The sequence below is a fragment of the Giraffa tippelskirchi genome, chromosome 10 (assembly GCF_054371585.1).
Source record: "Giraffa tippelskirchi isolate mGirTip1 chromosome 10, T2T-mGirTip1v1.2.pri, whole genome shotgun sequence".
NCBI lineage: Eukaryota > Metazoa > Chordata > Mammalia > Artiodactyla > Giraffidae > Giraffa > Giraffa tippelskirchi.
In genome coordinates this window covers 56,104,375-56,130,070 of record NC_137284.1, presented here as the reverse complement: position 1 = coordinate 56,130,070, position 25,696 = coordinate 56,104,375, and the positions used below count along the sequence as shown (strand labels likewise).

Sequence of the window (25,696 nt, the reverse complement as noted above, 5' to 3'; positions counted from 1 at the left end):
GAGAAGAGGACAACAGAGGATGAGATGGTTAGATGGCATCACTGACTTGATGGGCATGAGTTTGAGCAAGCTCCAGGAGTTGGTGATGGACAGGGAAGCCTGGAGTGCTGCAGTTCATGGGGTCGCAGAGTTGGACATGACTGAGCGACTGAACTGAACAAAACAGTGAGGATCTCTGAGCCAGACTGATCCGCCCACGGGCCAAGCATAAACCTACACATCTTGGCCCGAATTGCTTCACTTCCTAGAACTTCTTTTCTTTTTACCTATTTGCTCTTGACATGTAAATACAATCCAACCTATGGCTCAGTGGTAAAGAATCTGTCTGCAATGCGGTAGACGTGGGTTCAATCCCTGGGTCAAGAAGATCCTCTGGAGAAGGAAATGGCAACCCACTGCAATATTTTTGCCTGGGAAATTCCATGGACAGAGGAGCCTGGTGGGCTACAGTCCACAGGGCCACAAAGAGTTGCATACAACTTAGCGACTAAACAACAATAACAAATATGATCTCTTCTACAAAGTCTTCCATGAACATTCTGCCAGACAGGATACATCCCTTTCTGAGTTTGTTTGTTAAACTCTTATTCAATACCAAATATCTACTATGGTCAACTTCTTTGGTCATACTCACAGTTCCTATCTGGCAAGGCAGTCCAGTGTATTAGGAGACCTTGACTCCCAGACCCCAGAAGCCTGCACCTAACCCTATAGGAACACCTGACCCATAGTACAGGCAGAAAGCAAATCAGATACCTCTGCTGAAAGTCTAGAGATAAAGTCACCTGGGAACAGGATGGGAAGAAACTAGCATATGTTGATGAAATAAATCACTTTAATGGCAGAGCTGGCAAAAAATGTCCAGCTTCCTGCAGAGGAAGTTCCCTGAAATGACCTAATTCCCACCTTCTGAAGGCCTGGATTAATCCACTGTTTTTGCTAGATCTCTCTAACTTCTTACAGTTCTCTATGATTTTATTAAATGGCTCTACCTTGAAGGGGTTTATGTTTCCTGAAACGACCGTAATAAAATCATAAACATAGTAAGACACTTCTTTACTTGCGGCACTCATAATTCATTTTTTAAAAAGATTTTTTGATGTGGACCATTTTCAAAGTCTTTATTAAATTTGCTACCATATTGCTTTCTCTTTTGTTTTGGGTTTTTTGGCCACAAGGCAAGTGGGATTTTAGCTCTCTGACTATGGATCGAACTCACACCTCCTGCACTGGAAGGGGAAGTCTTAACCACTGGACCACCAGGGAAGTCCTTCATATTTAGTTTAGAGTGAGCAATCCCTTGTGTATTTATTTCAGATCCTCCAGAGGTTAAAGACAATGACTTACTTCTCTGTAGCTGCAGCAGTTGTATGTGAATGGTATCTTGAATTTAAAAAGTGATACATTAGCAGAAATCTCTTCTCTACTACACCACATAATTTTTATCCAAATTAAACACCAATAGTATATAGAGCCAAAATGAAAACAAACAAATGCTACTTTATATCATAAAAATAATTCCATTTTAGTAATAAAGAATTAATTTCAAAATCAGTGTTCTAGGTTATCACGGAGTTCCAGTTTGAGTCCCTGAGTCATACAGCAAATTTCCGTTGGCTATCTATTTACCTCTGTTAGTGTATGTTAGTTAGTTACCTATGTTAGTATATATGCTTCCATGCTACTCTCTCCATTCATCTCATCCTCTCCCTCTTCTCTCCCACCTTTGGCCATAAGTCTGTTCTCTATGTCTGTGTCTCCATTGCTCTGTGAACAGGTTCATCAGTACTATCCTTCCAGATTCTCTCTCTCTCTCTCTCTCTCTCTCTATATATATATATATATATATATATATATGCATTAATATATGATATTTGTTTTCCTTTTTCTGACTTACTTCACTCTGTATGATAGACTCTAGGTTCTGCGATAACCTAGAGGAGAGGGAATGGGTGGCAGGTGGAAGGGAGAGTCAAGAGGGAGGGGACATATGTGCACCTATGGTTGATTCATGTTGATGTATGACAGAAATCAATCCATATTGTAAAGCAATCATCAATCAACTACAAATAAATAAATATTAGAAAAAAAATCAGTGTTCTAGGCAGATAATGAAATAATGCCATTTGCAGCAACATGCATGGATCTGGTGCCATACGGAGTGAAGTCAGACAGAGAATGAGAAATATCATATGACATCCCTTATATGTGGAATCTAAAAAGAAATGATACAAATGAACTTACTTACAAAGCAGAGACTCACAGACATAGAAAATGAACTCATGGTTGCCGGGGAGAAGGAATAGTTGGGACTTTGGAAAGGTCATGTACACACTGCTATATTTAAAATGGATAACCAACAAAAACCTATTGTATACCACATGGAACTCTGCTCTAGTTATGTGCCAGGCTGGATGGGAGGGGATCTGGGGGAGAATGGATACATGTATATGTACAGCTGAGTCGCTTCAGTGTTTACCTGAAACTCTCACAACATTGTTAATCAGCTATACCCCAATACAAAATGCTTTTTGTGTTAAAAAAAAAAAAAAAAGAAAAATCCAATTCATATATATACACAAACATTTATACATGGAGCAATTCTCAGTGAAAACTAACTGAAGACTTGCAAAAAGACTTTTGTACAACCCGAAAGAACAGTCCAGATGGAACTGGGTAGGAAGAGAAGAGAAGCAATCAGGTCAAGACCTGTGCCCTTGGGAGAGGACTCAGAAGAGGGAGATCCTTCCTTCCTGGGGAGTGAGCTATTCGAGTCACACATTGAGCATCCCAATTCTGGGGTCCAAAAGTAGGAAGAAAGATGAGTCTCTTCAGCTAGTTAGAAAACCAGTGGGACTTAAAGAAGGACTGTAAAAAACCTAGACTCCACTTGTGAAGAGTACACACACACTTGCTTACTCCCAAAACAAGGTCGAGAAAGCAAATTGAAACCACACTGATCTCTGGCCAGTTTCCCACCACTGCCCTGGTGTGTACCCCAGCCTGAGCCATGAGTTCATTCTGGCCCCACTTGCTTTGCAATGCCACTCCACACTGGGTGAAAGCTGCCATGGACAAACAGAGTCCATGCTTGTGAGGAAGGGAGGCAGTGCAGAGCCAGTTAGCTCAGACTCCAAGTGGCATCTGAATGGGGTAAGGATGGCATCTGGCACCTAACCGGGCAATGCACCAGAAGCAGTCCAGCACTCTGCCACAGCCCACACCCAGATCCACACTGAGTGACTGCTCCAGCCAGCCCCTCTTGATTTAGGGGCAAGGGTATTGGTGCTGGGAGAAGGCAGAACACAGTCAGAGGGAACTGACCCAGCTCAGACCTGACCCTCAGGACTTCTGCTCAGCAACTTGGGACCTGACTTTGCCCCCAGTAGAGCTGGCCACTAAGGATAGGGGAAGCCCCGGCTCTTGCTCTAGCCACTCCATCTCAAGCCCCTCTTCCTAACAAGTGATAGCTGCCAGCACACTCTGGGGAAAGACATGACTCATGCTTACAAGGGATCCAGTTCTCCCACCAAAGCCAATGGGCACACACAGATCATATAAGGATGCTTCCACATAACTGGACAATATAGAAGAAATTAACACATTTCTAGAAACATAAAACCTTCCAAAACTGAACCAAAGAAACAGATAATCTGAACAGATCACTAGTAGTGAAAATGAATTTGCAATTAAAAAAAAAACAAACAAAAAAACCACCCAGAGCAAACAAAACAAAAACTCCCAGCAAACAAACTCCAGGACTAGACAACTTCACAAGGGAAGTCCACTGAACATATAATGAGATAATATATATTCTTCTCAAACTATTCCAAAACATTGAAGAGGAGAAAAAAGAAAAAAAGTCCCCTGATTTTGAAGTATAATGCAAAGCTACAGTAATCAAAGCAGTACAGTAATGGCACAAAAACAGATCGATAAAACAGAACACATAGCCCAGAAATAAACCCATGCACTTATGGTGGGTCCTTTTTATGGTATTCTGAATCTTTACAAATGAATGTTTAATCAGAAAAATGAAGCTTTCTTCTGAAATATATTTAAAGATATCTTTCCTGAGTAATATTAATACATCTTCACTAGAATATTTATCACAATGCTTTAATTTCAGTATTTTCAACAAAATTGACTAAAACCAAGGTTATTAAAGAACTAGAGCCTCAATCCAATCTATGACAAAGGAGGCAAGAATATACAATGAGGAACAGACATTCTCTTCACTAAGTGGAGATAGGAAAACTGAACAGCTGCATATGAAAGAATGAAATTAGAACCATATACAAAACAAAATCTCAAAATGGCTTAAAGACCTTTACACCAAACATGAAACCATGAAACTCTTAGAAGGGAACATAGGCAGAACACTCTTTAACATAAATATAGCAATTGTTTTTTTTGATCAACCTTCTCAGGGAAAGAAAACATAAGCAAAAATAAACAAATGGGACCTAACTAAAGTTAAAAGCTTTCGCACAGCAAAGGAAATGATCCAAAAAAATTAAAAAGGCAACCCATGGAATGGGAGAAAATATTTTCAAATGATATGACTGAAATGGGATTAATATCCAAAATACTAAATAGCTCATACAACTTACTATTTTAAAAAGTTTAAAAATTGGCAGAAGATATGAGTAGACATTTGTCCAAAAAAGATATACAGATGGCCAACAGGCACATGAAAAGATGTTCAACATCACTAATTATCAGAGAAACACAAACCAAAAACACAATGAGATATTACTTCACACCTGTCAGAGTGCCTACCATCCAAAAGTGTACAAATAACAAATCTGCTGAGGATGTTGAGAAGAGAGGACCTAGTGCACTATTGGTAAAAATGTAAATTGGTGCAGCCACTATGCAAAATATTACAGAGATACCTCAAACACTAAAAATAGAACTAACCTATGATCCAGCAATCTCACTCCTGGGCATATATCTGAAGAGAACAAAAACACTTTTTGGAAGAGATACATGCACCCCAATGTTTGTAGCAGGAATATTTACAATAGCCAAGACACAGAAGCAACCTTAGCTGCTTTCATCAACAGATGAAGGGATAAAAAGGATGTGAACACATACGTACACACATACATACTACGAAATATTAGCCATAAAAAGAATGAAATTCTGCCATTTGCAACAACATAGATGAATCACTAAGCATAGTGGGTATTATGCTTAGTGAAATAAGTCAGACAGAGATAAACAAATACTCTATGTTATCACCTAACATGTTAAATCTAAAAAATAAAAGAAATGCATATAACTAAACAGAGACAGACTCAGAGATACAGAGAACAAACTAGTGCTTTCCAGTGAGAAGAGGGAAGTGGAAGAGGCAAGAAAATGGTATGGGATTAACAGATACAAAATATTATGTACAAAGTAAATGAGCAACAAAGGATATATTGTATGGGACAGGGATATATATAGCCATTATTTTTTAATTACTTCAAATGGAGTAGAATATATGCAAATATTGAATCGGTATGTTGTACACCTGTAATGCAATCTTGTAAATCAAGTACACCTCAATAAAAAGTAGAAAATTAACAATGATAGTAATAATACTAATAAAAATTTTTAAAGATTAAATACCTATGTTGGTATTAAGAACTCATTTATTTGTATATTAAAATGTAATGATATTCTTATAGCTATTAGGGCTTCAAACATCCAGTTAGACCTAAAATTTCAATTTGATGGCTTTTTACATTTTTTTATACCAAGAATTCTTTTCTAAGACTACTGACCTACATTTCTATTGCCTTCTTATTATGTTACACAAGGCCTCCCAGGCGGCACAGTGGTGAAGAATCTGTCTGTTAATACAGGTGACACAAGAGACATGGGTTTGATCCCTGGGTCAGGAAGATTCCTGGAAGAAGGAAACAGCAACCCACTCCAATATTCTTGCCTGGAAAACTCCATGGGCAGAGAAGCATGGTGGGCTACAGTTATTGGGTCACAAAGAGTCGGACATGACTGAGCACACATACACAAAAATCAAACTCATAAAGAAAAATGCACAAGTATACGTCAGTTCAGTTCAGTTGCTCAGTCATGTCCGACTCTTTGCAACCCATGGACTGCAGCACGCCAGGCTTCCCTGTCCATCACCAACTCCCAAAGCTTGCTCAACTTCATGTCCATTGAGTCAGTGATGCCATCCAACCATCTCATCCTCTGTCATCCCCTTTTCCTCCTGCCTTCAATCTTTCCCAGCATCAGGGTCTCTTCCAATGAGTCAGTTATTCGCGTCAGATGGCCAAAGTATTGGAGTTTCAGCTTCAGGATCATTCCTTCCAATGAATATTCAGGACTGATTTTCTTTAGGATTGACTGGTTTGATCTCCTTGCAATCCAAGGGACTCTCAAGAGTCTTCTCCAACACCACAGTTCAAAAGCATCAATTCTTTGGTGCTCAGCTTTCTTTACAGTCCCACTCTCACATCCATGCATGACTACTGGAAAAACCATAGCTTTGCCTAGATGGACCTTTGTCAGCAAGTACACATAAATATACATACAGTATATATGTATACAAGTATACATAAAATATCTTAAATCTTTAACAGCCACCAGCACCTTCCTTTACTCTATTCTGAATATACCTTCTATTCTTCACCTATTGACCTTAGTCTTTCCCAACACAAGCTGCAACTAAGTGCAAAGACCCTCAGCAGAAGCCACAACTACCCCACTGTGAACTCTGCTAAGCTGGTTGGTGAGGTAACCTTTACGCTGTCAGAACATAATGGAAATTCTTTTACCATTGATTGCACTTGGTCCATAATATCTTCATGATATGATGCTTAGAACAATTCAAAGATAAATCTATGCTGCAATTCTCAGTTGCAATGAAATGATACAGTATTTCTATAGGCACTTATCTAGGATTTGAACTCTAATTTCTAATGGATGTTTCCCATGGTGTCGTTTTTCAAAGATGCTTGAGGATATATTAATAAAGCTGAGAGAATTATATGTAAAGGATTTACAAAAAGAGATAAAAAGCACAAAAAAATTAAAAAGTAGAAATATAAAACATATCAACATCTTAACACAGCAGAATACTTTATTACTAGAGCTTCTTTACTGCTGAACAATAAACACTTCAATTTAATATGGAGGGACTATTGCTTGCTTTCCCTTTGTTTTTCCCCCCTTTTTCCTTTGTTACCCTCCATTAGCTGTGCTATCTCTCTTGATGGATTAAGTTGACTTCCCTGAGTGGTTTACTGAGAAAGAATTCATCCACTTAAGCTCTATATTTATGATATATAATCTTATTTCAGCAAATGTCTCCTTTAATTTGCTTCTATTGGGAATTTGAATCATTGTGTAATTATCAAGCGCTTAGTTTAAATTTTTCAAGAATAAGAATTGGTTACAAAAGCTTACAATTAAAGGTGTCAGAGAATGCAGTGTGTTCAAACTCTTATTTTTGGATTAGTTACCAGGCAAGGTAATATATAAAATACCCACCCATGCTCACACATCTTTAATTCTTTTGAAATCAAAATTTCTTGATTTAATTTTATGCCTCTGCTGTGTAAATATTTTTTCATTAAAATTCAAATCAAGATTTTAAGCAGAATTGATTATTCTTTGTCATTATGAATAGAGACATAATTTTTTTAGTCTTGAAAGTCATACAGTTTGGGAGTTCTCATTATGAAAACAATACAAAATTATGAATAAATAATCGGATACAAAAGTGAATTTAGGATGAGAAAAATAATAAACAGAAATCATAAATTATATAAAGCTAACAAATAAATAAATTAGAAAAATAATATTACATATTCATGAACTATTTGACCCACCTCCCTAAAACTTTTTACAATTTTGGCTATATAATGTTTGCCTACCTCTTTTATGATACTTCTAAAATGTATTTTTTTATAAACAGACATAGAGATCATTTTATTGCTCCTCTAGGATAATGATGGCTTTTTTTCTGACAGTATGGAAAAAGTAGTCATGCACAAATGTGAGAGTTGGACCATACAGAATGTTGAGTGCCAAAGAATTGATGCTTTCGATATGTGGTGCTGAAGAAGACTCTTGAGAGTCCCTTGGATTGCAAGGAGATCAAACCAGTCAACCCTAAAGGAAATCAGTCATGAACATTCATTGGAAGGACTGATGCTGAAGCTGAAGCTCCAACATTTGGACACCTGATGTGAAAAGCTGACTCATTGGAAAAGACCCTGATGACAGGAAAAATTAAGGGCAGGAGGAGAAGGGGGTGACAGAGGATGAGGTGGTTGGATGGCATCACTGACTCAATGGACATGAGTTTGAGCAAACTCTGGGAGACAGTGGAGGACAGAGGAGCTTGGCTTGCTGCAGTCCTTGGGGTTGCAAAGTCAGACACAACTTAGCTACTGAACAACAACAAAATTGAAAAAGTGCTTTTTTTTTTTTCCAGCTTCACTTATTATTGGTACCATCATGCAAACTTTTAGGTCTATTGTCATTTGTGGGGAAATGTCTATCACATGTCTTTCAAGTATATATGCTATAAATACACGAATTCTAAAACTTTATACACAATTCCTGTGAAAATTTACCAAAGAAGTATGAAAGGACATGCTCAGCTCAGTGTGTGTGTGTGTGTTGGGGAGGGGGTGGGGGTGGTGAGAAAACATTTGCACGAGTGGAACCTGATGGATAATGCAGTGATGGAGCCAGAAGTGAGAACAGTGCATTTCAGGTGAAGAAGACAGGAGCCAGTAACTGAGGAATCTGGACAGAGCCAAGTGGTAGTGTCATGGCTCTGTATGGAAAATGGAACAAGAAGTTAAAAAAAAGAGAGCCACAGACCATATTCTGCTCTAAGAATATGTGTTTTATTCCCAGGCTAGAAGTTCTCGCTTTTTTTCTATATTCCAATACTTGTAGCAAATAAAGTTGGACATACCATGAAGAAGCCAGTTATTTCATTTTATTCATTTATTTTTGACAGTGCCAGGTCTTTATTGTTGCATGCACTTTCTCTAGTTGCTATGCGTGGGCTTCTCATTGTGGTGGCTTCTTTGCTGCAGAGCACAGGCTCTGAAACATGGGCTCAGCAGTGGTGCACATGGCCTTAGTTGCTCCGCAGCAAGTGGGATCTTCCCAGACTAGGGATTGGACTGGTGTCCACTGCATTGGCAGGCAGATTCTTATCCCCTGGACCACCAGGGAAGCCCAGAACCTGGTTATTTTAATAGCTTTGAGGACAGACGCAATTACAACCACTAGTTGTAAAGCTACCTCATTCTTTCCCACTCATGGCAGCAAAGGAATGAGACCAGCAGTATTATAAGCCCTTCCTCTACTGGGTAGGCAGTGGGGGCAACACACAGTAATGCACAGGGTTCCACAAGGCCACGTGCCAAATGCCACCAAGTGCCTGTTTTTATACAGCCTCCAAGCTAACAATGGCTTTTAAATTTTTAAATGGTCAAAAAAATCAAAAGAATATTTGGTGATATATAAATAGTATATGAAATTCAAATTTCAGTGTTCATAAGGTTTTATTGGAGCACAGATCCAGCCATTCATTTATGTGCTGTATACATGAATACTATGTTGATAAAAGGAGATAAGACAGATTTTAAAAATTATATCTTGAGCTTTGTTTCTGCCTCAAAATCAAGAATGGAGACTGGAGAGAGCGAAAACCTGACATGCTTTCCAGCTTCCACATGGTACCTCTACCCGTGACATGACTCCAGCTTCCACATACATGGCACCTCCACCCGTGACATGACTCCAGCTTCCACATACATGGTACCTCTACCCGTGACATGACTCCAGCTTCCACATGGCACCTCTACCCGTGACATGACTCTGAGACTCCAGTCAGGCTGCTCTGCCGTCTTGCTACTAAAACATGCCAAGTTCTTCCCCATTTCAATATCTTTGCATGACTTGTTCCCTCTACCCAGAACATGTTTTCCCTCCCTATTTGCATGGATAATTTCTTCTTTTTTTTTAACTTTTTACTTTATATTGGAGTATAGCCAATTAACAATGCTGTGATAGTTTCAGGTAAACAGCAAAGGAACTCAGCCATACATATACATGGATCCATTCTCCCCCAAACTCCCCTCCCATCCAGGCTGCCATATAACATGGAGCAGAGTTCCCTGTGCTCTACAACAAGACCTTGTTGGTGATCCATTTTCAATATAACAGTGTGTACATGTCCACCCCAAACTCCCTAACTATCCCTTTCCCCCACCCCATGCTTCATTAAGCATAAGTTCTTTCATATCATTTCTTTTGATAGTCCACATATAAGGGATATTACACAGTATTTCTCCTTCTCTGTCTGACTTACTTCACTCAGTATGACAGTCTCTAGGTCCATTCATGCTGCTGCAAATGGCATTATTTCATTCTTTTTAATAGCTGAGTAATATCCACTGTTAATTGTTTCTTGTTATTCAGGGGGTCAACTCAAACGGCTCCAATGAGAAATGTCTTTCCCAGCACCATATATAAGGCAGGTTCCTCCTTATTATTCAGGTCCCACGTCTCGCCCTCCTTTCCCTAGTTTGTTTCCTTCATTACACTCAAAGGATGCTCATCTGTCTTTGCTTTTGGGGGTTGTATCTCAGCCAGATAAAAGACCTCTAAGATCAGGGACAAGGTTGTGGCTATCATTTTGTCCCCAGGGCACAATAGAGTGTCAGGCATATAGTAAGGGCTCAAAGATATTTCTTGAATGAATAATCAAAAGCAGTTCTTTCCTCCTCCCTCTGCACTCCGGAAGGACAGCTGAGCTTAGTGACTTGTTTCCGAAGTGTAAAGTATGAAGGTGAGGGTGGGGGTTGGATTGTACCTTTATAATGGAGAAAACTGGAAAGCAGAACCTTAATCATGTGATTAAATTAGCATCATCAGTGATAAGGCATCTGATAGCATATAGTCTTGGCATGAGATGACAAGAATGTCACTTGGCCTCTGCAATCTTCTTTCCCAAAACATGAGACAAATCCAAATTGGGGGACATTCTACAAAATACCTCATATGCCTCAAAACTGTCAAGGTCAAGAAAAACAGGGACAGTCTGAGAAACTATCACATCCCAGAGGAGGCTAAGGAAACACAGCATGTGTATTAATACATGTAATGTGGTAACCTGAATGGGATCCTAAAACAGAAAAAGGAAATTAGGGGAAAACTAGTAAAATCAAAATAAAGTTTGGTTAATAGTAACGTACCACTGTGGGTTTCTTAGTTGTGACAAAGTTACCATAGTAATGTAAGATGCTAACAGTAGGGAAACCAGGTGAGGAATATGTAGGAAGAAGTGTTTATCATCTTTGCAAGTTTTCAATAAATATAGAACTCCTCTAAAATTAAATCTATTTTAAGAAAGGTGAAATGAAGAAGAACAGGATCTCCTTGGGACCATATATAGAATTAATCATTTTAAGTGGAAGACCCATGGTATTTTGGGTTTCCCATATGAGGAAAAAAGAACTTATATATATTTTAATAAATTTGTCTTGGAATCAACACTAGCCATCTAGAACTGTGGACTAGAAAGTGAAATGTCAGTTAAAGTTCGACCTTGAATAACTTGGGAAGCAAATCAGTTAAAGATTAATTAAACTAGATGTGAAGGTATTTGAAAACTGATGTACACACTCCATAGCAAAGGAACTCAAAATGACATTTATCTAAGCTACTAAATTCGGGGTAACAGTGCGGAGAGTGGAATGCAGAGGGGGAAAAAAAAGAATTCCCTGGGGAAGGGGCAAGAATTTCTCTCAATCAGAGTAGGAGGTACCAAGTTCAATGTCACTTCCCTGGGAAGGTTTCCTGATCAACCAGACTAGGTTAGGTCCCCTAACTCCAACACTTCTCATATGACTTCCTCCAACTGTAATTTATTTACTTGTAAAAGTAATCATCACTGTCATCTTTCTCAGAACAAGAATTTGCTCTTTCACTTTTAAGAGCTAGTTCAAATGAGTCAGAGGGGTTATCACAACATAGCAGCCCACCCAGACCTGAGTGAAACAGGATTAGGTCATCACAGTTTCCAGCTAAGATGCAATGTAATTCAACTGATTAGTATTTTTTGAATCACTGAAGTGAATTTTATTTATTTTTATAAAGCTACCATAGGTTTTTTAAAAAAATTGTATTGGAGGATAATGGCTTTACAATGTTGTGTTGATTTCTGCCATACAATAACGTGAATCAGCCGTAAGTATACATTCTCCCTTCCTCCCTCGTGAGCTTCCCTCCTACCCGCCTCCCCATCCCACCACTCTAGGTCGTCACAGAGCTCTGGGCTGAGCTTCCTGTGCTATACATCTGCTTCTTATCTAGCTATTCCTAGCTACCTCTTTTACACTGGTCATGTATATATGTCAATGTGACTTCTCTCAGTTTATCCCACTTTCTCCTCCCCTGCTATGTCCACAAGCCTACATCCGAGTGGGATGTTATGGTGCAGGATAACTACATCTTTCGACTAAAATAGGTATTAATTAGATCCATCACCTCTCATATTGAAGTAATGCCTGCATTTGACACATTTCATGTGAAGTGTACCCAATTTCCCCACAAAGACACTGTTACAAGATGTAAATAACCCAATAAGTGGTTATCCCACCTGAAGAAGCATAAAATAGAACGCAGAGGTTATTATTTATCTACTTGACATAACCTTCTTTTGGTAATCAAAAAATAAAACCTTGTTCTCCTTCTTCCCCAAGTCTCTGGGCAACAGTTTGGTTGAATCTCAATAGATAATATGGAAAGATTTTAATATTTTAAAATATGGTGCAATCAAAACAAACAAAAATCCCACCCTCCTAAATTTTAGCTTCTAATTTCCTCCGTTTATTAATAAAGGTTTGAGAATCCTTAGGACAGGGAGCTTTAGGCAAAGAGCACCACTTTCACCCCCAACTGGCAGCTTGTTTAGCCGCTGAGCCCCGAGGGATTATGGGATTATGATACAGCCCACGCCCCAGAGCAGGTGCAGAGGGGCAGCGAGCCCTGCAGCCAGCTCACGCTTTGACCAGAAGGGAGACCTGTCCCTTCTCAGACAGACGTCCCTCACTGAGAGTTATAAGGCCTCAGCTCAAGTTTGGAAAGTCATTCAGAGCCACTGAGAACCATCTGCACTGTCAAAACCTTTGGAAAGAGGGCTGTGCATAAAGCCAGCATCAGAGTGCTTCTGACAGGATGACAACAGATGAGCAGAACCATGCGCGTGCTGTGCTGTGCTCAGGTGCTTCAGTCCTGTCTGACTCTTTGCGACCCCATGGACTGTAGCCCGCCAGGTTCCTCTGCCCATGGGATTCTCCAGGCAAGAATACCGGAGTGGGTTGCCGTGCCCTCTTCCAGGGGATCTTTCCAACCCAGGGATCGAACCTGGGTCTCCTGCACTTCAGGCAGATTCTTTACCACTGAGCCACCGGGAAAGCCCCGAGCAGAACCATTACTGAGCACAAGTGAGTTCTGTTGCCTTCCTCTTTTTCAGCACTATGAGGGCACCAGAAATCTCCTCCAAGACCTCCAAGCCTATGTGTCCACTGAAAATCGCATCTGAAGCGGCGCCTCTCACCTTTCAACGGGTCCAAAAGAGGAATTTGTCAGAATGCAGATTCTGACCCCCTAGGTGTGGGTGGAGCTCTGCGATTCTGCATTTCTAATAAAGCGTCTCAGCAGGGCTAATGTTGCTGTTCGCAAGACCAGAAAGGGACGAGCAGGAATCTAAAGGAAACTAGTTCTTTTTTAATTCTAATCTAAAGGAAAGTAATTCTGTGTTGAAAGGAGTTTTATAACTAAGATTAATTCTCTAAATATGTATTCAGCATCCATCCAAGGGAACCACAAAGAAACAATAGACTAGTAAGTTAGATTAAATGCTAAACACAATCTGAATTTAACACACAAGGATGCATTACTAAGTCAGAAAGGTTTCACATTAATTAACCTAATAAGTAATTTTATTTAGCCATGGTTCACTGAAATACACCATTATGCAATTAAAGCTAGTGCAAGCTGATGCACAAGGTGGCCATTTATTTAGCTTACTTTTCTCTGTTGGAATAGGTTATATAATTGCAAAATAGAACAAAGAGGTTTCTTTCCCTACAAGTTTAGCTTCTAAAAGATGAAAGATTTTTTTGCAAAAAATGGTTTTTTGGTTAAACTTGCAAGAAAATTTATGCCACATAACAAATGTGATCTTTTCATGTTGGCATTTGCAGTATTTGAAAAGTAAAAGATTAAAAAATTACAGCCCACGTACCCTTGGTGACTATTGAAGGAACTGAATTGATTAAACTGTCACTCATCATTTACTGTGGTTAGTGCTTCATTAGGTACAGATAGGCACAATACATCTTAGTCAAATACTTCTATGGAGTACTTAGCTCTCAGGGAATGAAAACAAAAACCAATCCAAACACTAGATTGTGGATAAAAGCCCATCTCAGAGGACCTTCAGTTCAAAACAACCAACTTTTTCTATATGGGGAAACCTTAAGATTTATTTTTCAAACAAGGAAGCAAAATTCTATCTCTAAGAATGATACTTATAAAAATTAAATACAAGCAAAGAATGAAGTGTGTGAAGTAAGGTAGTTCAATGAAGCCAAGGCCCAGGGTGGCCTGCTGCTGACCAGAAAGGAGAGATCAGGCAATGGTCCACACTGAAATGGTCCACTGAAATTAGACTGATCAGAAAGATCTAGAAGCCTGGCCACCTTAAAGTACCAACTGGCAACACTGTTCATTAAGTTACAATGATGATTTTTGCTCACATATTTTAATATGCATAATTCTATGTCAATAATATTTTACTGTGTGTATTCCAGTACACATGTATGCATTTTAGTGCATGTGGATGTGTGTACATATATACTTTTTATATATTTGTGTATAAATATATGTATTAAATATAATATAGAAATGTATACTTAAAATACATATATATATACATACATATATATATTTTTAAATTGGAGTATAATCACTTTACAACGTTGTGTTGGTTTCTGATGTACAATGAAGTGAATCAGCTATAAGTATACATATAACCCTTCTCTCTTCAATCTTCCTCCCACCCCGCCACCCCAGCCCTCTAGATCATCAGAGCACTGAGCTGAGCTCCCTGTGCTATACAGCAGCCTCCTTCTAGCTTTCTATTTCACACATGGTAACGTACGTATGTCAATCCCACTGTCTCAATTCGTCTCACCTTCCCCTTCCTCGACCCATGTGTCCACCTATCCTCCTCTATGTCTGCCTCTCTGTTTCCAACCTGCAAATAGGTTTCATCTGTACCATTTTCTAAACACCATATTATGCATTAATATATGATACTTGTTTGTCTCTTTCTGACTTACTTCACTCTGTATGATGGTCTCTAGGTCCATCCACACCTCTACAATTGACCCAATTTTGTTCCTTTTTATGGCTGAGTAATCACAAAGCTGTACTTTTGCTTTCTGGTCCAGTTATCTCAAACAGAAATCCAGAAATCATCTAAAACCCTTGCCCTTCCCTCATCACTCTCATTGACTCAAGTTCTCACCTCCTAACTATTTCTAAATATTCCTTCATTCTGGTTTCCACCCACTTTCCCCCTCTCTCCATTTTTTCCTTTTTCTCTATCTGCTTCTTGAACTGTCCCTCTTCCCTATCCACAGATATCAGCTGTTTCACTTCTTGGTGGGGTATTTTTGTTCATGACCTGGCCAATGTTTCCTCAGCTCTAACTCTGTCAAGAGCTTATTACACCATTTTTCCTTCTGATCTTGAAGGCATGGAAGGATCTTTCTCATCTTTATAAGCCCCAGGACCTAACCTGGTGCCTGACACAGAATAAGTGCTCAACAAATATCTTTCAAATAAATGAATTAATGAATGAATAAAAAAACTATTCTGAGGAGTGCACAGAAGCTATTGAAATAGAGACAGGAATGTGATTTAGAACCAATATCACCACATAAAATTAAATAGGAAAAAATCAGTTCAGTTACACCAAAATATCTAAACCCAAATTTCATTTATGTCACTCCAAAGGAATTCCAACCATCTCCATGGAACCTCTGGTTCAGCAGTACAATTTATTTGATTGTTAAAATTTAGAGACGAAGGGGCTCTAGAGAATTTCCAAGACAATGCTTTGATTTTTACATGCAAATAAAGTATACTACATGTTTAAATGTCAACCCCAGAACATGAAAATGTGACTCAGAATCCTGGGTCAGTGAACATTAAGTCACACTGCCTCCCCAATTAGAACAACATGTTTTTATGCGGTCGATCTGGTCAGATTTAAAAAGAAGAAACAGAGATGGCAAATTCATTCTTGAGCCTGGTAACACAAATGTGGAGAATGATAAAGATAAAATCAAAAGAAAGCCTTCAAAATTAAGGTTTGGGCAGAAAAAAACAAGAAAACTATCCTTAAAAACTGAAGTCTATCACTGTTGATAGTGTACAGAAAATAAGATGGGGGTTCAAGGATATTTGAAAGTTGAAAACAGAAGTCCATAGACAAAGAAAACTCCAGAGATTAAGTCTTAAAATAAGAGCCACAGGTTACACAGATAAGTGGAAATATTCAGACTAGTTATATCTAGAAACCAGTAACAATCAATACAAAAATGTAAATAAGAAAGGCCCTTAATGAAGACTACAATAGGGGGAAAAAATGTAAAACTCAACATATTGCATTGTCTAGCTGAGAAATATTATTTCTTATACTATGGAACCATAAAGGAAGGGAGAGGTTCCATTTGATTAGTCATTTAAAATTCTACCACTGAGAGCATGTCTCCAAGGAATAACTGTAGACCAAGCAGGACAAGAAAAAAACAATAAGCTTCGCACATCTTTAATTTCTGTTTATATGACAGCTGAGGCAGAACACGGAAGTCATAAGATTTTCCCCTCCAAATGTATTTATCATCCTGAATAATGTGGCAAATTAGGAAAAAATTATTTGCGGGAAATTATCTTAAAGATCAAAGCAAATGACACATTCAAGCAATCTTTTTAGAGAAACTATATCTAGCAAATCACAAGGACAAATCACTGCTGAAATCATCATGTAAACTGCTCTCCTGAAAGGAGAATTCTGAACTTCAATTTACAGAGTGTTAAGCTGATATATTTAGTTCTAGTTATCAAATGGCACTGCTGGACTTGGACAGTCGATGGTTAAGAACGCTGGAGTGAGCACCACTTAGATATACAACTAGATGGATGATATTTGACAATGAAATGATTGACAACCATCCTAGATAATATATGGAAGACCCAAAGGCAAAAACCTTCCCACTATAAATCCTCACTGTCCAATTTTTGGTGAAGCCTGTGAGCTTCTTGGAATATACTCAAAGACTTGCCCTGGAACGTGGACTGTACAGATTAGACATTGCATACAATGTGAATGATGACCCCTGGAGTGATATCATGCTTAGTACTGGAGGGTACTGCTTGAGGGCAGGTACCAGGTCTTTTTCACTCTTGAACCTCTGGACATTCTGTAAGGTTTTGTTAAATGAATGAATGACTAAAGATAATCATGTTTGTAAGGGAGATCTTTATGGGAAGGGGGCTACTCTGGGATTCTAGAAGCTCTTTTTCCCTCTGTTCCACCACCAACCACCTACCATGAACAGAACAACCAAGAAACTTCAGATTTGGGAGGCAGGGGTATAAAATGGCCATAAAACTAAAATAAAATTATGAATTGATATCATAAGGTAGCTAAAATTCTGAAACAGCTTCTAAATTAAACATGTTAGGATTAAATATGATAGACAAAAATGTATATAGTTGATATAATAAAGGTTTTCAATTTGTTGAGTCTATATTAGGTTATGAATATATTCTGTCTTCAGAAGCAGACATGGTGAAAGCTAGCTATCTAGGAAGAACCACTGAATTATCAACGAGAGAACAGAAACGCTTGCCAAGCTCCGCAGACAAGGCAATTATGTGAACGTCTCATTCTTAGAATTGTACTGTCTCACATGGAATTCTCACATGGAAATACAGAGAAATATAAAATGCTGTAGCAAAAGATGAACAATCCACATGTGTATAGGAAAACAGGAAGCTACTCAGATTTGGTCCTCAGTAATTACTAAGTCCCTTAGATTGCATTTGTCCCTTAGACTATAAGTAAGACAGACTGTAATTAAGTTTTGTTTTATATTTTAATGGAATTTAAAGCAGGCTCGTTCTTGGCCACTGATAGGCTACTCTAGTTAAGTCTGACTTTATTTCTTTTTCAATTATTGTACTATTTCTTTATTTCTCCAGTGATATCTTTGATCAATAAGAATCTAAGTACATTACATTTGAAGAGCAAAACTAAAAGAGAAACACAAATATTCAAGTTTATCAATTACATAATATAGTCTAAAACTAAGAAAGCTAATTCATACAGCAGAATACCAATAAATGAAAATGTGATTTCTAATTAAAGTATATGCTAGATAAAGTAGTGTCTTGAGGAGCTAATTCACAAATGTCATAACCACATGAAGTCCCCATTTTCCTCCTTCAATGAACAGTTTTGACACCTAAATCCCTTCACCAACAATTACGTTTATGCAAGCTCCTAGCTTCTCTCCAATCACATTTCCATTCAATCATATCTTTCTTGTGCATGTAAGTTAACAGGCTACCTTTTTACCCTTATTGGATTAGAAACTTTATATCGACTGGAACACTTGTTGAGTTATACTAGTTGTTTCTGCTTGTTTTAATCGTAAGCTCATGTTGGATTCACACATGCTGTTGATCCAAAGAGCTACTTGCTGTAATCACTTCTCTCAATTCATGGAATATTTTTATCCTTTAAAAAATTATCACTGCACTTTCTATTCCTTTCCATCATTAGCTTGTCAAAAAGGACATGGCTCTCTTTTCATGTTTGTTTTCATAACAAAGCTGTCATGACTGCATTCACAGTTAAATGGCAAGGATTACAAATTTCTACCATCACACTAAGATGCTGGCAGTCAGGAGGCTCCTGCCTGCCTTGTGCTGTTTGACTGGCTCCAACTCTGAATCAACACTTGCAACTCAAATCTGTACCCAAGAAAAATCACAATTTTCTACAGGACGAGGACCTGAGCAGTCAATTGTCCATAAGTAAAGCTGTGGATATTAAGTTCACAAGAGTAGGACATTTGGTAAAATGTACACAAACCCTGCAGTCCTGCCCCCCAAAGTGAAGGAAGTGTCAGCTAAGGAATAACATTTTAAACAAGGATAAAATAGATGCAGGAGATAAGACACAGGAGACTCGGGTTCACATCTTTGGGTCAGTAAGATTCCCTGGAGGAGGGAATGCAACCCACTCCAGTATTCTTGCCTGGAGAATCCCAAGGGGAAAGGAGCCTGGCAGTTACAGTCCACGGGGTCACAGACAGTTGGACACAATGGAAGTGACTGAGCACACAAAACAGATGAGGAGACACAAGAGGATGAGAGAGAATTTTTTTCAGTTGTGAACAAAGGTGTGGCTATCTAGGCAGACCATAGGCAGTTATAACTACTCAAGTTACAGACAAAGTATTCATGTACAGCAGTTTACAAAAGGCACAGGACTTGGAGACTCAGTTCTAGAAAGTGTGATGTGAATCAACAGCTGGAAATAAGGTGGAGGACTGAAAGTGTGTACAAAGCAATTAACCCACATGCCTTCTCTGACCATTTCTCACCCAATCCACCAGCAAGACACTCGGTGTTTATCATCTGGAGAAATTAAATCCAAAAAGGCTCAAATTGAAGATAAGTGGTGAGAGCCGGATGAGGCAGAGCTGGAAAGGGAGAAATTAAGTAAAAAACATGTTTAACTGATCTCTGTATCTATTGGCACCACCAGAAAAAGACACAGTCAAAGCTCACTTTTGGAGACTTCCCTGGTGGTTAAGTAGTTAAGACTCTGTACTCCCAGTGCAGGGGGCATCGTCCTTGGTCAGGGGGCTAAGATCTCACTTGCCACACAGTGCAGCTAAAATAAATAAATAAAATAAACAGCAAAGCTCATTATCAACCAATTTCAGAATACTAGGGTTAGACAAAAGAACTTAATACTTTCCAGAGAGAAAGTATAATGAGGCACATAAATGATTGCAAATCTGAATGGAATCAGACTTTTCAATAGCAAAACTAGAAGTTCTGAAGTAATTAAATAACATATTCAAAATTCTGAGGTGGGGGAAACTTATTACGTTCTCATCCAAAGTATTATCAGTCATGTGTGGGAGCTGAATAAAGACATTCTGAGAAAACCAAGAATTTGAAAACTTGAATCTTTCATATATTCTTTCTTAGGACTAAAGGAGGAAGACAAGGAATCCAGGGAACAGAGAATCTATGATCAGTGAAGGTCAGAAGGAAAATGAATCGAACCCAGGAAAGACTCTAATGAATTTACTATTTACAGAGTTGTAAGAGGATGAAGAAGACATATTGAAACACTAAGAGGCTAGTAACAACAGGAAGTCATTACCTTCCTTATAACCAAAAGCCATTATTGACCCCAGGATCAAAAAGGTCAGGTGTCATTGAAATCTACTGCAGCTATGGGGGCTTCCCCAGTGGCTCAGCGGGTAAGAATCCACCTGCAATGCAGGAGACAGAGGAGACATGGGTTCTATTCCTCGGTTAGGAAGATCCCTTGGAGAAGGAAATGGCAACCCACTCCAGTATTCTTGCCTGGGACACACCATGGGCAGTGGAGCCTGGTGGGCTACAGTCCACGGGGTCACAAAGAGTTGGACATGACTGGGCATGAACATGATTCACAGGTAGAGCCATGAAAGAGGTACTTTCTCACAGAAATTGTAGTTAGCCATTCCCAGAAATATGGTTTAAAGCAGGGAAGAAGTAAAGATGAATATCCAACCCTCTCACATGTCCTTTGCCTGAACTCAGTTGGAAACTGAGTAGCTGAGTAGCTAAGTAGCTAAGGCAGCTTGGAGGAGGTATTCCTTAGTCATTAGCCATCCAGGACATAGGTCAGGGCAGAAGGAGGTACAGAGCAGATATGGAAGGAGGCAGAAAATAACGAACTAAGGACCTATAACAGGAGAGAGTGTAAATGGAAGTCCTAAAATGAGAGCTATTCAGCTGTACTAAGGCAAGAAATCACACAGCCAAGAGAGGAAGGTTTTAAGGAAAAGGGTGGGGAAGGGAGATGTCAAGACAATTAAATGGGACTGACAAATTTGCTGATGTTTTTGAGCATCTGGAAAATATTTTTCATGTGTAATTGACACATCTTTTATGCCTATAAATAACAGCAGGGACAAAGACAACTAAACTAAAAAAATCAGAGACAATTACAAAGTTCAAGAAGAGCAAAACATTGTACAAGAAAGGATACATAATCATGAATACTACATGACTTCATCATGGCTAATATTTACATATTAATATTTCAAAATGTGATATAAATTCTATATTGACACAATGAGATGAAAGTCGAGTGAGAGAAGGTTGATGGAAAAAAGTTAAATCTTTGTCTACTATACACCTACTTAGTAGACATGTCTAAAAGAGTAAATGAATGGATAGCAATATAATTATTTAAGACATATGGAGACAGATCCTAAAAGAGTTGAAAGTAGTAGTTGCTTCTGAGAAACAGGATTAGAGGGTGAATAGGAGTGGGGCAAGAGATTGCTTCTCATTGTTATTGTGGCAGCTATTAGCTACTGGTTATAACTGATGAATTGAGGGCAGGAGGAGAAGAAGGCGACAGAGGATGAGATGGTTGGATGGCATCATCAACTCAGTGGACATGAGTTTGAGCAAACTCTGGGAGATAGTGAAGGACAGGGAAGCCTGGCCTGCTATAGTCCATGGGGTTACAGTTGGACATGACTGAGCGACTGAACAACAACTGATATAGATTTAATTAGCAAAATGTTCTGATTTAGAAACTGAAGAGAGGGTAGTTAAGGAATTTCGTCAACTGTGTTCACACAGTTAAGGAGTGGCAGAGTCAGAACCTAATTTGGGCTTTTGATGTGTTTTCTACTATAACACGGCCTCCTTAAACAGCAAACCACTGCTAGTTACCAGGAGCAGAGAATCAACTTGTAAATGAAAAAAAAGTGCACAACTTACAAAACGTAAAGAGCACTAGTAAGCATTCAATATTTTCCACATGTTGAGCACTAACATATATTTCCAACTTAAATGCATGAGTGCACACACAGACACACACATACACACGTAAGATCAGAACATCCTGGGCCAAATTTCTCTCCAAGTCTCTAGACTCTACAGTATCTTAATCTCCCTAAAACCAAATACAGCAGATTCTAATTCTGTAATATATCCCACAGCACCTGTCCACAGCATACTTTAATAGAAATGCAAAATATTTAGCTTGGCTGATACACCACTTTCAACATTTATGGAGTCGTGTATTTCCTAAACTGCACTCATGCCCTATCCCAGGGGCCCCTGCTCCTTAGTGAGAGGAAGTGCTGGCATCTAGTCGAGGTCACATGCAGAATCTCACCCAAGGTGTTGGAAGACCAACGCGCTGTCGCCCGGAAACACTGCTCTGGCTTGCCAGCCAGCAGGGCTTCCCTGGACCCACGCGAGCAGTGAGGGAACTCCTTCCCCTCCGGCAGGGGAGCCAGGCAATGGGAGATTTGGGACATCTGGACAGCAGGGTGCAGGGTCACCTGCTCCTGTCCTACCCCCAGCATCTTGGCCAGACGAAGGTACTTACAAATCCCAGTGTTCAGCTACTTGGTCTTTTTATCATCTGCTCTGGAGAAGGAAATGGCAGCCCACTCCAGTATTCTTGCCTGGAAAATCCCATGGACAGAGGAACCTGGTAGGCTACAGTCCATGGTGTCACAAAGAGTTGGACACGACTGAGTGACTTCACTTTCTTTTTTATATTTCTTAAAGAAGTTCCCGTTTATCCATCTCTTGCTATTCTCATCAACCAGAGAGGCAGCTCAGTGTACCAAGGGCAGACTTAGTAACACAAAAGTTAGTCATGGCAATAGGCTATTTAAAAGTCATCCAATGACCATGCTAATGTATTGAGTTCTAACATAGTGAGTCCCTCTGGTGCTTCTTGAATTTTATAGGGCTGTTTGATTCTACACTCCTGCTTCCAGAGTAGTATATATTTTGGAACTTTACGTCAGATTCTCAGTTTTCCCAGTTGTTCTTTCAGTCAGCCTAGCAGTGTGCACTTCCATTCGACTCTTTCTCTTTAGGTATCTCACACATGGCCTTAACACTTAATTTACATCTGCTATACTGCTTTGTACTCAGAAATCAATAAAAATATCTGAGGTAATAAAGATAAAAGTCATCCAAACACCAGTTGTGGGTAACCAATTACTTTGCCAACTTTGATGCAAATAGGGGAATTTTTATTTGTAAAACATTTAGTAGTGAAATATACATACAATGTCTCATTTTATATGTTATGATTCAGCTAACCCATTATATAACAAGTGACCAAATATATTCACTGAAAATACACATAGATTCTCTCATACAAACACACACTGATAAACAACATGGGATGTAATAACCATAACCATGCTAAACTTTTGATAGGATAAGAGAACTGGTTCCCATCAGCATTTGAAAACCATCACTAAAGACAGCACTTTGGCAGCCACTCCACAACGTCATAACAATCTCATATGAGAGAACTGTACTTTTGGAGATAATTTGTTATAAAGCAATGGAACAGAACTTTGTAGCCAGCTTTCCTTTGGTGTGAAACAAGCAGTCAAATGCACTGTCTCTTCTGACTATTAGGATTTAGCAAATTATTGCTCCAGTGCTACGAGTAAGATGACCACAGGTCACAATTAAATCCCTGTTTTATACACACTGTCCTAGCAGAATTATTATTAACTCTGAAAGGTATCCGGGTATGGACAATATACTCTATGGTCATCCTACTTTTAAAGAATTTCAATAGTAGAAGTGGCTCAGAAACTACGGTTGCCACCAGGAGCTCAGCTTTCACCTCCCTCCCACCTCCCAACACTCTCCTGAGTACCTCTGTTCTTCTGTTTATGTGGCATTGCACTGTCCATGACAATACCAATAAGTCATTTGGATCATGTATTATTTAAGCAGCTCTCAAGAGCTCTTAAAGAGACGTTACTTTGGACAGTGACTAATTTGAATCCTTCTTGGTCTTTTGATCTGATTAATTAGAAAATGTGTAAATAATGTGGACAGTTAGATGACTTTATGTAGCCCATGAAAAATTCTCATTTTTACCAGCATTCTTTTTCAAATGGATACATTCATTTTAACAGAAGTGGTAAATGAGTATAGGTTAGGAGGTGGGAAAATACTTACCAGTATAGATATTGGTCCCACGAAAATATATTCAATTCAATGAGTCAAGTCTTAAGTTTATTTCAAAAAAGCTCCACCCTGAATAAAATTGAGAGGCAAGCCTTCCACTTGGTTTGAAACATGCAAAGGACCCAACATGACTCAGAGCACAACCTAAATTTTCAAACTGTGTTTTGGAATCATTTTACTAGTAAAATGAAAAAAACAATTACTTATAAATCATTTTAGGAGACTATGTAATATGTTTTAGGGAGAAAAGGTTTTGGAGTGGGTTAGCTCTGAGTTTGAATGCTGACTCTATTTCCTAAATATATGACCTTTATTATTCTATTTAGTCTCTCCGGGATTTGCTTTCTTCCACTTTATCATGGAACAGTAGGTAAGTAGTTAAAATGTATAAGAGGTATAGAAGATCTTATTTAGAGAGCAGAAATAGAAACACAGATAGAACAAACATAAAGATACCAATGGGGAAGAAGGGGGTGGGATGAATTGGGAGATTGGGATTGATATATATACACTATTGATACTATGTATAAAATACACAACTAATGAAACCTATGGTATAGCACAGGGAACTCCACTCAAGGCTCTGTGGTGACCTAAATGGGAAGGAAATCCCAAAAAGAGAGGATGTAGGTATACATGTAGCTGATTCACTTTGCCATACAGCAGAAACCAACACAACATTGTCAAGTAACCATACTCTAATAAATGTTTATAAAAAAAGAGTATTAGGACAAAATAAACATTGCAGATTTTTTTTAATGTATAAAGGAGCTTAGAATACAACTTGGGTCCAAGAAAAGTATCTCCTATTATTACTATTGTTAATACTAATGCTTAAGACTCAATTATTATTATTACTACTAGCCAATTACTCAAGATATTATCTCACATGGAACACATGTCTTTTCTGGGTGGGCACTACAGTAGGACTCATTTATGATTCTTTCTCTTAAAACACTGGTTAACAAACCTGAATCCTAAGGAAATTTTATTACATAAATTTCCTTTGTTCAGGAGAGACTCTTAAGGATGAGGGCAGAACTCTATATTGCCAATATGTATGGTAATTAGGCTTATTGAATAAAATGCAATGCTAAATGGCATTATAATACTCAATAAATAGGCAATTTCTTTTCTGATATATGCAAAATCAATTTTGATGCAGACATTTTTCTACATATCAAGATCCGTATGGAAATTTTTTTTCTAACCACCCAGCTGCTACAATGTTAAATAAATTGATTTTAATCCTAAATCAGAGATGTAATAGAGAAAGGGTGATTTAATATGCAATCTCATTACA

The 25,696-nt window shown here is 38.6% G+C and overlaps 1 protein-coding gene across 15 annotated transcripts in view; it reads right to left on the bottom strand.

The window, feature by feature from the left end:
- CDK14 (cyclin dependent kinase 14) overlaps nucleotides 1-25,696 on the bottom strand; it is a 642,291-nt gene that overhangs the window by 252,496 nt on the left and 364,099 nt on the right. The window lies entirely within an intron of this gene.